Genomic DNA, 13,602 nt, shown 5'->3' with positions numbered 1-13,602 from the left:
TGTCAGGCATATCGATGGCTCTCAACACAAATAGTCTAAATAAACAAATACAGTCATTTAAGTCAAAAGCCATTGAGTGGTTCCTTTGTCAGATCAGGAGCTCCTCCACGGTAGGAAATGTGGCATCCATCTATTCACACATGCAGTATTTATCAAGCACCTAATCTATCCCAAGCACTATGCTGGAGTCTAAAATGCAATGGTGATCAAAACATGTACAAGATCCTGCATTCATAGAACTTACAAATTAGTGACTGGAGACAGATACTCAACAAGTAACTGTACAAATGAGATTACAATTGACTAGCATACCTTTAAAATGGTCCAGGAAAAACTTTATGTTTTGTATTGGGTTGGTAGTAGAGGAGATGGAAAGAGCTGAGCAGATTAAAGATTATTTAGTAGAAAGAACATAATGGGAGATGTTGACATATTAGATGCAGTTGGGGAGAATACATGACAAAGTCCCAAAGTTCTGGTTTAAGTAACTGAGTGGATTAAAGTGCCCTTTGCAGGATGCCTGGGCGGCTCAGTGGTTGAGCATCTGCCTTCAGCTCATGATCCCAGGGTCCTGGGATCAAGTCTTCCACTGGGCTTCTCACAGGGAGCCTGCTTCTCCCTCTGCCTATGTCTCTGCCTCTCTCTGTGTCTTTCATTAATAAACAAATAAAAATCTTTTTAAAAATTAAAAAATAAAGTGCCCTTTGCTAGATTACCGTAGTGGGTTGAATAATGTTCCACCAAAGATATCCATGTTCTAATGTTTGAAATTTGTAAATGCTATCTTACCTGGAAAAAGGATATTTTCATGTATGATTAATTTTTTAAATTTTATTTATTTATCCCAGGACCCTGGGCTCATGACCTAAGCCAAAGGCAGACGCTCAACTGCTGAGCCACCCAGGAGCCCCTGCAGGTATTTAAGGATCTTAAGAACAGGAAATTATTCTGGATTATCTGGGTGGGCCCTAAGTGCAATCACATGTAATCACATGTATCCTTATAACGCACGTATCCTCCCTCATAAGAGAGAGATCAAAAGATACAAACACACAGAGGAAAAGGCAATATGAACTTCTGGAACCACAAGAGATTTGAAGATGCTGGCCTTGAAGATTGGAGTGATGAGATCACAAGCCAACTATGATGGTTAATTCTGTGTGTCAACTTAACTGGGCCACAGGTTGCTCAGACATTTGGTCAAACATCATTGTGGGTGTGTCTCTGACGGTGTTTCTGGATGCAATTAACATTTGAATCTCAAGACTGAGTGAAACCGATTGCTTCCCTAATGTGGGTGAGCCTCACCCAATCAATTGAAGACTCGAGTAGAACAAAAAGGCTTAGAGGGAATTCCTCCAGCCTGACTGATGGGAGCTAAGACATTAGTCTTCTGCCCTCAGACTAGAACTTACACCACTGATCCTCCTGAGTATCTACTCGCAGATCTTGTAACTACTCACCCTCCATATTTGCATAGACCAGTTCCTTCTTCTTCTTTTTAAAATGTATTTATTTATGAGAGAGAGCATGAGCAAGAGAGAGGGCAGGAACCAGGGGGCAGAGGGAGAGGGAGAAGCAGACTCCTCACTGAGCAGGGAGCCCATCGCAGGGCTTGATCCCAGGAACCTGAGACCTTGACGCAAGCTGAAGGCAAATGCTCAACCAAGGGAGCCACCCAGGCGCCCTGCCAGTTCCTTCTAATAAAACCTCATACACACTATTGATTCCATTTCTCTGAAAAACCTTCACTAATGCACCAAGGAATGCTGGAAGCCATCAGAAAATGGGAGGGCCAAGAAACAGATTCACCTCTAAAGCCTCCAGAAGAGCTGTGGTCCTGCTGACACCTTGATTTCAGCCCAGTGAAACTGATTTTCGATTTCTGGCCTCCGGGATTGTGAGACTATAAACTTGTGCTGCTTTAAACCAATCTGACTATAGTCATTTGTTACAAAAGCCACAGGAAACTGACACAATGGGAATCACAATAAGAGGAGATAGAGAGGCATCAAGATTGGGTTTGGAATGTGTAATCCCGGATGCCTATCACACACCTAAGGGAGAGACAGGCCAAATCAGGATTTGACACGCAGGTATGGAACTGATGGAATGGGCTAAGCAGGTGTCTAAACCCTGGGTCCCAGGGACTGGAAAGTATAAAAAATGGAGTAAAAAAAAGAAAGACAGCTGAGCACCACATCCTGAGGCACTCTCAACAGCGAGAGGTCAGAAAGGAAAACCTGAGAGAGAAATAGGAGAGCACAGGGTCTTGGGGGCTGACAGAGGTGTTTTTGAATTACAGGGTCATCAACTCGGGAACAGAAGCCAGTGTGGAGGAGATTTGAGAGTGAATGGTTGATGAGGCAGAAACAGCCTGTGTGGGCAACTTACTCTTGAAGTGTGTTTGGCTTGGAAAGTAAATAAAGAGAGCAGATAGTTGCCGGGAATATGGGATGATCCGGGGAAGATTTTTTTGTTCTTATTTTAAACAGGACAGTTTAGGGCATCAGGGCATCCTGTGTGCTTTGGGAAATGATTCAAGAGAATAGAAACAATCGGAAGTGCAAAAGAGGGTGAGGTTGCCCGCTGAAGCTGGAGAAGGCTGAAAGGGGAAGCATGCAGAGAGCAGGTCACAATCCAGGCTGATATTTAGGGTTGCTGGGGGATAATTTTAAAAGCTTGATGCCCAGCCTGCACCCAAGACAAATGACATTAGATTTCCTGAGTTCGGACCCAGATGCTGGGAAACCTTCACAGGTGATTCCAAGGAGTGGGCCAGGGCCTTCAGAGCACAGTCAGAAGTCATGGCCTTGAATCCAGGGAGACTCAGGCACAGGCGCAGGTCGGTTTGGAGGTTTGGTGGGCATAAGTTAGGGAGAGTCCACCTTCACCTCTGTGTTTTCAAAATCCAAGACAGGGTCATGGGCTAAGTATGTACTGAGCATATAATGAAAGCAGGGGAAGAGTGAGAACTGAAGAAAGGGGGAAAATGTTCATACTGAGAGTGGAAAAGGGAAGAGGCCCCAGCTGGGGAAATGTGGTAAGAGTGCTAGAAACAGCTGTGGATTTACATCCCTACCATCCATCCATCCATCCATCCATTCTGCTGTCATCTGTCGGAAAGACACCAAACGAGACAGTAAGGATAAAACGTAAGCTAGACCCTGTCTTCACAGATTTCACAATGCAATTGAGAAGGGACCCATATATGGAAAGAGAAGATTCAGGAACTGTAACCCAATCAAAGGGAGAGTGGGGACTCTAGTCCTTATGGGGACAGGAGGCATCTCCTTCCATAACAATACTTGGCACCCTGGATGCTCCTGACCCATGTTCATTATACTCCAAGAACTTTACTGTTGTGGGGGAAGAGACAACATAAAATTGACGTGACATGACAATTCGGCTTTTATTCTCCAGGCATGACTACAGCAGCTGCAACACAGTAATGACCTATCAGGAGCACAGTGTCACAGGGCTTCTCCAAGCAGGAGAAAGTCTCAGAGCTGTCAGAAGGGGCGCCAATGCAGAGGTCAGCATGGCATCTCCTACACGGTAATTTCCATGTGACATTCAGAAAGTGGTCACTAGATGGCAGGATTAACATTTGCAAAATAACTGCCAATGGCTGGATACCGTGTAGGAAGGAATCAGATACCCTCTGGAGCCCCAAACCAAACTTCCCAGCCTTTTCTGTGCTACTGTGACCAGCAAGGAGAAGAACAGTAAATAATGACGGTTTTAGGTCACCGTTTAACGTGAAGTGATTAACCCATGGCTATTTAGTTTCGTGTACTCTAGCCTCTAGAACTACGTTGTCCAATACTACTAGTAGTCAATACTAGTCACATGGACTTCTTGAGCACTTGAAGTGTGGCTAGTGCAAATGAGAAAGTAACAGCTTTATTTTCTTTGATTCACGTAATTGTAAAAGCTGATGTTCAATTACTGCAAAACTTTCAATTATGCTTGTAACAACTTGGATATGTCAATCTCCGACTTTTCAACTATGAATTTTCTAATACCTAAAAACAGACCGAGAATTTCCAAAGAAAACGTACTGTGAAATTGAGATGTGGTGTAGGTGTGAAATACACATAATGAAAAATAAAAGGTAAATATCTCGCTAATATTTTACATTGACTACCACGATTTTTACATTGCATGGAATTCGATATACTATTTTGATCTACTGGACTAAATAAAATACATGACAAAAATTAATTTCACCTAGTTTTTGATATTTTAATGTATATGTTTTTGTTTGCTGTAACAGAATACCATCAACTAACTGGTTAGTTTAAACCACAAACATTCACTTCTCATAGCTCTGGAGGCTGCAAAGCCTAAAGTCAAGGTGCTGACAGATTCAGTGTCTGATGAGGGCCCTCTTCCTGGTTTAGAGACAGCTACCTTCTTATTCTATTTTCACTTGGCAGAGAGAGAGAGAGATCATCTCTCTTGTGTCTCTTAGCAGGGCACAAATCACATCACAAGGGCTCTACCCTCATGGCCTAATTACTTCTCAAAAGCCCCACCTACAAATACTATCAGATCAGGGATTCAGTCTTATTTACGTGGTTCCCACTGTTTCTCTTGGGCACTGTTGTTCAGAATGATGTATTGAGGTCACCTAAGCAATGGGGGTTCCATTTAATGAGATGACATGGGAGACTGGGAGAATGTAGGACACGAAAGTGGCTAGGGAATGAAGCTGTTCTGGGGGTCACAGAGCAGCAGACTGGTATTTCCCCACCTTGCTCTGCTCTTGAGCACGACACCCTGACCAAAGGGGTATTTTCCATTTCTAACCCAAGGGGACAGTAGATTCAAGTTCTAGGGAGACATGGTAGCTAGACAGTCTTTCAATTTCACCAGAACCTTTCCTGTATACAACCCTCCACTTCTAAAGCTGGATCCCTCTGTTCTCAGGGGCACTGGTCTCAATTCGGATCCTGTCCTAAGGGAGGTTTTTCAAAGGGAACGTGGGGCTGTGGGGACAGAGAACAGACTTAAAATCTTCTTCAAAACTTTGGGAAAAGCTAGTTGTTCTGATGGTTGTCTCTTTTCTTTTTTTCTCTTCTTCAGATTTCCCTGTCACCTTCCTTCTCCTGTTTTACCTCTGGTGCCAGACTCCTTAGGTTCAAGCCCTGTCTCGTACACATTGCTAAATGACCTTGAATAATTTATTTAGCTTCCTTGTGTTTCTTTACCCAGAAATGACTATGCAGAGTGTAGTCATAAGAATTAAATGAAAAAAAAAAAAAAAAGTATGTGAAGTACTTAAAACAGTACCTGGCAATAATAAACACTATGTGCTAGTTATCATTATTATTTTTTTCATGACTTTTTTTCAACTTTTTCATGAAGGTGATAAAAAGTTGACACTCCAAGTCATAATTAAAAAAAAAAAACACCTAAAAGACAAAAATACTTCCAATCTCAATTTTGCCATTGAAAGTATAAAGAAGAAAGTGACAGATCAATAAAAGGCATATCTGTTCTGGAACAGGCGGTTTTCCTGGTAGAGTTTTAGGTTGGGAATGGGCCACCTCCTGCCCTGGGAAGCACCCAGAGCCTCAGGTATCCAGATTCCTCCATTCTTCTGTCTCCAGCAGAAAAACAGCCTGATGCTTGATCAGCGTGTGCAGAGCAACCTGCACGGTCTTAACGGTGCTGCTAGCTCAGACATTCATATTAGCACATTTCGATATCACAGCTGACTTCTCCAGACCCTACAAAACTGCACTGCCCCTGCTCAGGCTATCTTTCTCAGAAAACCGCAGCTTGGGATAGCTCTAAGACAATTCCATTGGTGGCTCTGACATTATTGGCTCATGCTAATATGAAACAAACATTTCTTTTTTGTCATTTGTTTGGTTTATTTTTGGCTCTTGAATTCTTACTGTGCATATGTTTCAAAGCTACAAGTCAGCCTCACTTTACACAGCAGATATATGTACAGTTAAATTTTGAAAAACCAGGTTTTCAAAAAATATGCACTCGATTTTGTTATAGTTTAAAGAAGTGTGTGCAGTGCAGTCATGGATAAATAAATGGAGTCCTTTGTTAAAATAAATCTTTCTATTTCATCAGTGAAACAAATTTCAATTTTTATGGTAGATTTTTTTAAAATGAATGAAAGTATATTTAGAAAGTGAAAAGGAAGTTTTAGAATTTCCTCTTTCTTCTTCCCTGTTTTTTTTTTTTTTTTTTTTGTTGTTGTTTGTTTCTTAATAGTCCTGAAATGGAAAGAAACTGTGTTCCAAAGAGGAGGACTATGCTGGACCTGAAGCTATACTTGCAATTTTCCCATTCTTGGCCATTGTTGATTATATCTCCATGTAAAGACGCTTTTTTCTCTACCTTGATGTATGTTTATGGCAGATCTTAGCACAATCTGTTTATGCAGGAATACAAAATGGATTTTCTTTCTCCTCTTGAAAGCCCCAAGACTAGTTCTTGGCTTCCTATTTTCTCCCCTACAGGTTCCACACGCTTGCATCTCATTTGAAAAAGAAAAGGTCAAAAGCTAAATGTGTACCATCTTGGAGGTGAACTGCCTACCACGGTTGTCCCTGTCAGGGCTGCAGGGCACGGTGCATCTCAGGTATTCAGGGCCCTCTACTCCCTGTCTTCCCTCTGGCCAGGCACAACCCAGTGGCCAGGCTCAGCTGACCACTGGGACCCAGCTTTGGAAGTGGAGGAAGCTCAGAGCTGAGCTGTAAAGCTGTTCTCCAAGACCATGCTGGCTGCTGACTCAATCAGGTATCTGGGCAACCCCACAAGGTCTTAGAAGAATGGGTTCCTATGGAGAGAAAACACATGGATGCTGTCTGGGCCTTCTGGAGACTAAAACACGGGATGATCCTACGGGAAAAAAACATTCCGAAGAGTAAGGGGTAAATGGGGTGCTAGGATGATGAACAGCCATAACTAAAGACGAGGCTCAAAAATAAAAAGGAATATAGGGATCCCTGGGTGGCGCAGCGGTTTGGCGCCTGCCTTTGGCCCAGGGCGCGATCCTGGAGACCCGGGATCGAATCCCACGTCGGGCTCCCGGTGCATGGAGCTTGCTTCTCCCTCTGCCTGTGTCTCTGCCTCTCTCTCTCTCTCTCTCTCTCTCTCTGTGTGACTATCATAAATAAATAAAGATTAAAAAAAAAAAGGAATATAAAAATCCAAGAGAAATTAAAGTTAGAGATAAAAATAACTGAAGCAAGAACTGAATGCTAACAAAACAGACAAACGTTACAAGAAAAAGGTTTTCAGAAAGGAGGTGCAAGGGAAGTGGAGTGGGAGCCCCGCAAGGAAGGAAGCACACGCATGGGAGAAGCAAAGGAGAAGCATGAAGAGGCCTTTTCCTGAGCACACAGGCCGGGGGACTGCAGGGCTGTGACCCAACTCTCTCTCTGAACTGATGAATTCCTACGATTGGGATTGGTTGTGTCTTGTTTTATAGGTCACAGCTCATAGTAACTTGTAAACACTTGTAAATACGATATTTTTCATTATTTTGAAATAAAGCGCTCCCAAATGCAAATCGTCCCAGATGAGCAAATCTTCCCCCGAAACCAAAAATCTTCAATTTGTTCCAACTACGCAGGACCTAAGAAACACCTGTTTAGAGTGTAATTGGGGTGTCTATTTGGGACAAATAGGGACTCTCTGGGGAAAGTAAAAGGGGAGAGAGGCTGGTTCCAGCCCTGCCAAGCTCAGTAGCTTTGGGCATTGATTGGAGCCCCGAGCTGTGCTTTAAAATAGACAGAAGCAGGGCACCTGGGTGGCTCAGTGGTTGAGCATCAGCCTTTGGCTCAGGTCGTGATCCTGGGGTTCTGGAATCGAGTCCCCCATTGGGCTCCCCAGAGGGAGCCTGCTTCTCCCTCTGCCTATGTCTCTGCCTCTCCTTCTGTGTCTCTCATGAATAAATAAACAAAATCTAAAAAAATCAAATAAAATAGACAGAAGCTAGTGTGTGAGATTCAAGCCTTCTCTAGAAATGTGTTTACAAAACACTTGCTAGGGTTCAGATGTTGCCACAAGAAAAGCTCTCTTTGCAGAAACTTAACCTCCTATTTCCAGTTCCTCAGCTGTTCCCCAAAGCCCTTGTCCTCCACCCAGGGCACCCACATGCAGGCTGACTGCTCAAGAACCCCTGTGATTGGAGACAGCTTCCTTCACAGGAGATGGCAGCAGCAAGCAGAGATTGGGTAAGCAAACCTGGTGAGCCCCCTTAATTAGCTTCTTTGTTTGTATAAATATTGCCCCTTGGCCCTACTTACCAATCCGCAGCCATGATGTGGCCTAATCACAACCATCAATGGGGCCTGGGGCAGCCACCTCCTGCTCCTGCAAAGAGGGCTATTTACAGTGGCCTTTGCAGGCAATCCATCTCCTTAGCAGTGGAAAGTCTCTGCAGCTCACGGTAGTCACTGGCTGTGAGCAAGGAAGCCCTTAGTGGTCAATAGCATTGGGCCTTCAGCGGCCCTGGCAGCAGCTCAGGGCTGTAGATTATGCACAATTAAGAAAATGCATCTGTGTGAAACAAGGAGCAGCCCACAGGCCTGGGGACCAAGTCAGCATGTCCTTGGCATTTACTAGGTCCAGATGTCTTTATCTTCTGGGCAGGAAGTCAGAGTCTGTCCAGATGGCATCTTGATTGCTTTCAGCCCAGCTGATTAAATTTCTAGGGCTGACATCTCTTCCAAATACCCTCTCCATCCTATGAAAATGTGGTTGTCAAATAAGTGCCAGAAGAATCTCTGTACACAACAGCAAACTGGGAGGGCTCGAATTGGAACCGGAGTGTCTGGGACATATACACTGTGCAAATTTCCTGCCACATGGCTGGGTTTCTGGAATTCTTTGTTACAAGCAAGGGAATTTCTGGAAAGCCAGTGTGGTGAGGTGCAAGATCGTGACTCTGGGATCCGATGGAGTCGATTAGGAGTCATGGATCCTCCACATTCTGAACTGTGACCTTGAGCATATCCCTAAACTACCGTGGCCTCCGTTTACTCACCTAGGATAGGACCTACCTCAACAAATGGTTCTAAACATTTGAAATAATGCAGGTCAAGTACTTACCTGGCTCCTTTCTAGCAAAGTTTCCTTTCATTTATTTTATTAAAGAAGGAGTCTTCTTTAAAGGAGTTTTGCCCCTAGCTTTACTTTGCTTTCAAAGGACTGGCTTCTTAGAAACAGAAAACTGAATTGGGGGGGTGGAGGGGAGGGTGAACCAGACTAGGCATCCACACATGTCTCATGTTGGAGCATAATAAATTATTCTCCATAGTTCTTGATGGGTTACCCTTCTACCATAAGCATGCTTGTGAGTAAGCAAGGCAGATACTATTTCTCTTTTAGAGAAGAAGGCAAGATTCTGAGGGACTAATGACTTGTCCGAAGTCACAGAAGTAGCTGAGTCTGAAGATGGAAACCCATAAAAGCTGCTGAACTCCTGTCTGCTGCTAATCCTATTCCCATGAGGAAGTCGATGTTGCACCTGGTGCAGGGAATGAACAAAAGCTCCAAGATCCCCTCAAGCTACCACCATCCCACCTGCAACAAATGCTTCCCCTCATACCATGAGACTTCCCTGGGGTTCACTAGAATGAAGAAAGGGTGCCATCCCACTATTTACCGAAATTGCCTCTTGCCTCTGCAAGTTCAGCAAATCCTTTCCTCCTATGCTTCACTGGAAAGGCCTAAGGGAACTCAGTCTAATACAATGCTCAGAGTAAAAAGCCTGACAAGAGACAGGATGTGAAAAATGTTCCTGAAGGGCTAAAAAGTAAATGGTTTAATAATAACATGAATAATCTCAATCCTGGGAATGTCAGGGTCATGTTGTTCTTTTACATTCTTAAATTTTAAACAAATGACAGAGTTGGATGAGATTAATTTAAGGCTTATTTTTAGTTTTAAAATTGATGATATTAATGTACCATATTAAGACCACTTTATTTCAGACTTAAGGATTTATCTGGGGATCCCAAATCCCAGTCCTATTCTCTAGTCCCTGTACCCCAGCACCTGTTAATATATTCTTTTAGAGCTTGAGAGAAAAACCCTAAGGATGCCTTTAACATTTATGCCTTTATAAAATATACTGGATGAAAGATAAGTTAGTAAGTGACACTAACCTCATGGTTAATTGGAATTTAAAACTTGATAAATATTCTTATATGTTACACATATTTCCAGAACCATATATATGTAACTAGATGACAATGAAACCTAGATAACAATGAAACCTAGATTTGGGGAAATGCCAGTTGAAAGCATCAGTTTTTTAAATGAGTATAAACTTAAAATGCTATAACATTTAAATCTAGTTTAAGTGGTTATAATTCCAGTGAGTAGCTACTCTTGATATCATTCATCTCAGAAACGGGTGAATCCTGGGACAGGAAATGCAAACTGTCCCTGGATTGGGGAAGAACTTGTCCTTTCTCTGAGTACAAAGGCCAAGAAGGCCTGGGTTCTGAGATGTGAAAAGGCCGAGGGTAATTTTGTGGAGGAGAAGGGATGTCCCAGGAACTCAGTTTCACATGCCACGTGAACATAACGTGCCTGCTTTGTTAATAGTGGTGGTGATGGTGGCGGCAACGACAACAGAGTCATCAACAACAGCACAGATAAATAGGCAGTTCTGGAACAAGAGGACTAAGGGTGGTGCGGGGAAGCCACCAACACAAATGAACTTGAACTCAAGCAGGATGTAAGAAGAGCCACGTCTCCTCTCCAGGTATGAAAGGGGCATGAGCACTGCTTGCTCTGTGTAGCCGGGGGACTTCACAAGAGCCACCAACTGAAAGGCAATGGTGAAGAGCATGACAAGAAGTCTTGAGGGTTCTGCTCCAACGTGCCCACAAGGCAGTACACCAGGAAACCCTGGCAGAGAGGTGGCAATGACTTAAAGAGGGCTTTGCTTCCAGACTTCATTGCTCTTGACCTTAATAGTTTAGTAACATAAATAAATATGGAGAAATATAATGATAAGGCATAAAACTGATCACAAAAGGCACTAGAACATTCAAGTTTAAGTAGAATTTTAGATGCAAGTAGATTCAACCACCTGGAGGTGGGGGAGGAACCAGGGGGAAGGGCAGGCATGACCCAAAAGCAGAACAAAAACTAAATGTACAAGAGAAAAAAAAAAGGATAGTTGTATACCACCGGTGCCCATACACGGTAATGGAAATTAAACATCTATTCTTTGCTAAACTTGGATGACAAAGAATATTCTGGTTTGCAAACCCTCCGAAGACATATTAGCCTTTGGGTTGTAGCTAAGAAAGGGCTTGACAAGCCAAACAAGGTAGCCTACCATCCCAAGTCACTCCCCAGACTATAATCAAATGGAAACACAAGATGGTGAGGGCATGGGCCTCCCTGACATGAAAGTGGGCAGTTCTCTGGAGTCACCCATGGGGTGGCAGCTGACCCAAGGGACGAACTGCATGAGAACATGTTAAATAAAGGAACAGTAACTGACCTGGTTACCGGTCAGTAGAAATACATGAATTTCTGGCGTCTTTTCTCACCTCCTCTCTCTTTCCATCTCTCTGCAAGAACCGGCTCTTAAAATAGGGGATGACAGTTCTGTCCCTTAATGGCACTGTGAATTAATCAGGACTGCAGCAATCATCACGCCCATTACTCCAGCCAAACCTCTCTATGTCTTACGTTTAAGAAGAAGGGACAAACCCACCTGGATAAGAATCATTGTCAACAAATAGCAGTGTAAATGCATTTTTATGGGCTCAAACCAATCAGTTACATAAGTAAAATGGAAATCACTGTTTTGAAACAGACAAACTGGATTTTTAGTTGAAGAAGTGCCTTACACAGGTAAGTGAATCTGACTCCATCATTTTACAGAGAGGACATGAAGACACAGAAGGATCTTCCCAAAGGCACATGAGTTAGTGGCAAAGCTAGAACCCGAATTCAAGTCCCTGCTTTTCTTGGGAGATTGAGAAAATATTCAAATAGACTGTTAGGGACTATGATGCATGCATGCTTGTCATAGTTGGAGGAACTTGAGGTTTTTAACCCAGGAAGGGGATGATTTCAAGATCATAACTATTGCCAAATAGCTAAAGGACCAGCAAATGGATGAGGGCTTGACCTTGTTCTGTTGACCCCAAGGAAAGGAGGATCATTGGAAGGAAGTTAGAGGGAAGACTTTAGTGCTTTCATGGTTTTAGGTTTAGTTAGAGGGAAGACTTTAGTGCTTTCATGGTTTAGGTCAAAATTTTCCAAAACAATTTGTCGGGGGACAGTAAGTTTTCCATCACCTGAGGGATTTCAGAATAGACTGGGAGGTAATGTACTGTGTTTTGTCTACGGAAGGGGTGGAGCAAAGGGGGTGTGGAAGAAAGAGTTCAGGCATGAAAATCATTTGGATGGGGTGACCTTTAAGAGCATGTGATTCTTTACAACCCAGCACCAAATAAGGGTTTCATTCTTGCCTTTGAACTCCAAAACCTATCTTCCCATCTGTTTGCAATAGTTTAAATTTTAATCTATTTCATATTTCAGGGTATTATGCCCTGAATATTTGATTTGAATGCTGTGGCAGAAGGTCACTCATATTCATTTATTTTCTTTTACTCTTCTACACTTGCAGTGAGTCTTTTGAATCCATTATGCAAACACATGCAAATCATATGCAAATAGCATGGCCTCAGAAAATGACAAAATCCTATGGCCTTAACTGAGCCATCAAACCGTTCTTGAAAAAGAAAAGTAATACACCTTTTCAACGTCTCTGGGGCAGGAGACAATTTCCTGAGCGTGATATTTACATGACATTGGATTTGGTTAATCAGAGGAGTAATACATTCTTTACTACTTATGTAGTCCTACTTATGTAGGACTTAAAGGTTAAGAAAGCATTTTCACATGTATGATCTCATTTGATCCTCATAATTATCCTGTGAGGTCAGCGGAACAGGAATTGCAATTTCTGTATTTTTCAGATGGAAAATAGACGAGTGGCATGACTTGTCCAAGTTCACTCAGTTGGTAATCAGTGCACCCGAGGCTGAAAACTACGCTCCTTGGAGACCAGAGCTCTTGCCACGCACCGTGATGCCTTTGAAGCAAGATGGGCTGTCAGGGAGCTCGCTTGGGCTGTATTTTACCAAAAGCATCTTCAGAGCTGCTTCTGCTGATGAGGATCTGAGACTAGGAAAGCCTAAATATTAGTAGCAGCCCTCGCACAGAGCCTAGGCCATAGTTTCTCCAACCTCCTCTGCATTTTAGCATCTGCTCTGACCTCTCCAGATGAAGAACTGTCTTCAGCCCATCCATTTTTCACTCTTTCAGGAAGCAAAACTCTTTCTTAAACTCCGGAGGGTAACAGCACAGTCTCCACCATGGGACGGCGGATCTGAAGCCGTCATCCACCATTTCCTAGGTGTGTGTGGCCTTGGAGAGATAACTTCACTTTTCTAAGGATCCATTTTTACATCCGTAAAGCAGAGGAAATAACAGCAAACCTGGTGTCTGACATATAGTAGGTGCTCAATAAACAGTAGCTCCTCTAATTCTTGATTAGCAGTCATAAAACAGTAGTGGGAGCAGCGT

The sequence above is a fragment of the Canis lupus genome, chromosome 2 (genome assembly GCF_003254725.2).
Source record: "Canis lupus dingo isolate Sandy chromosome 2, ASM325472v2, whole genome shotgun sequence".
NCBI classification, from domain to species: Eukaryota; Metazoa; Chordata; class Mammalia; order Carnivora; family Canidae; genus Canis; species Canis lupus.
The sequence above is the reverse complement of the archived record's forward strand: the minus strand, read 5'-3'. Positions refer to the sequence as shown.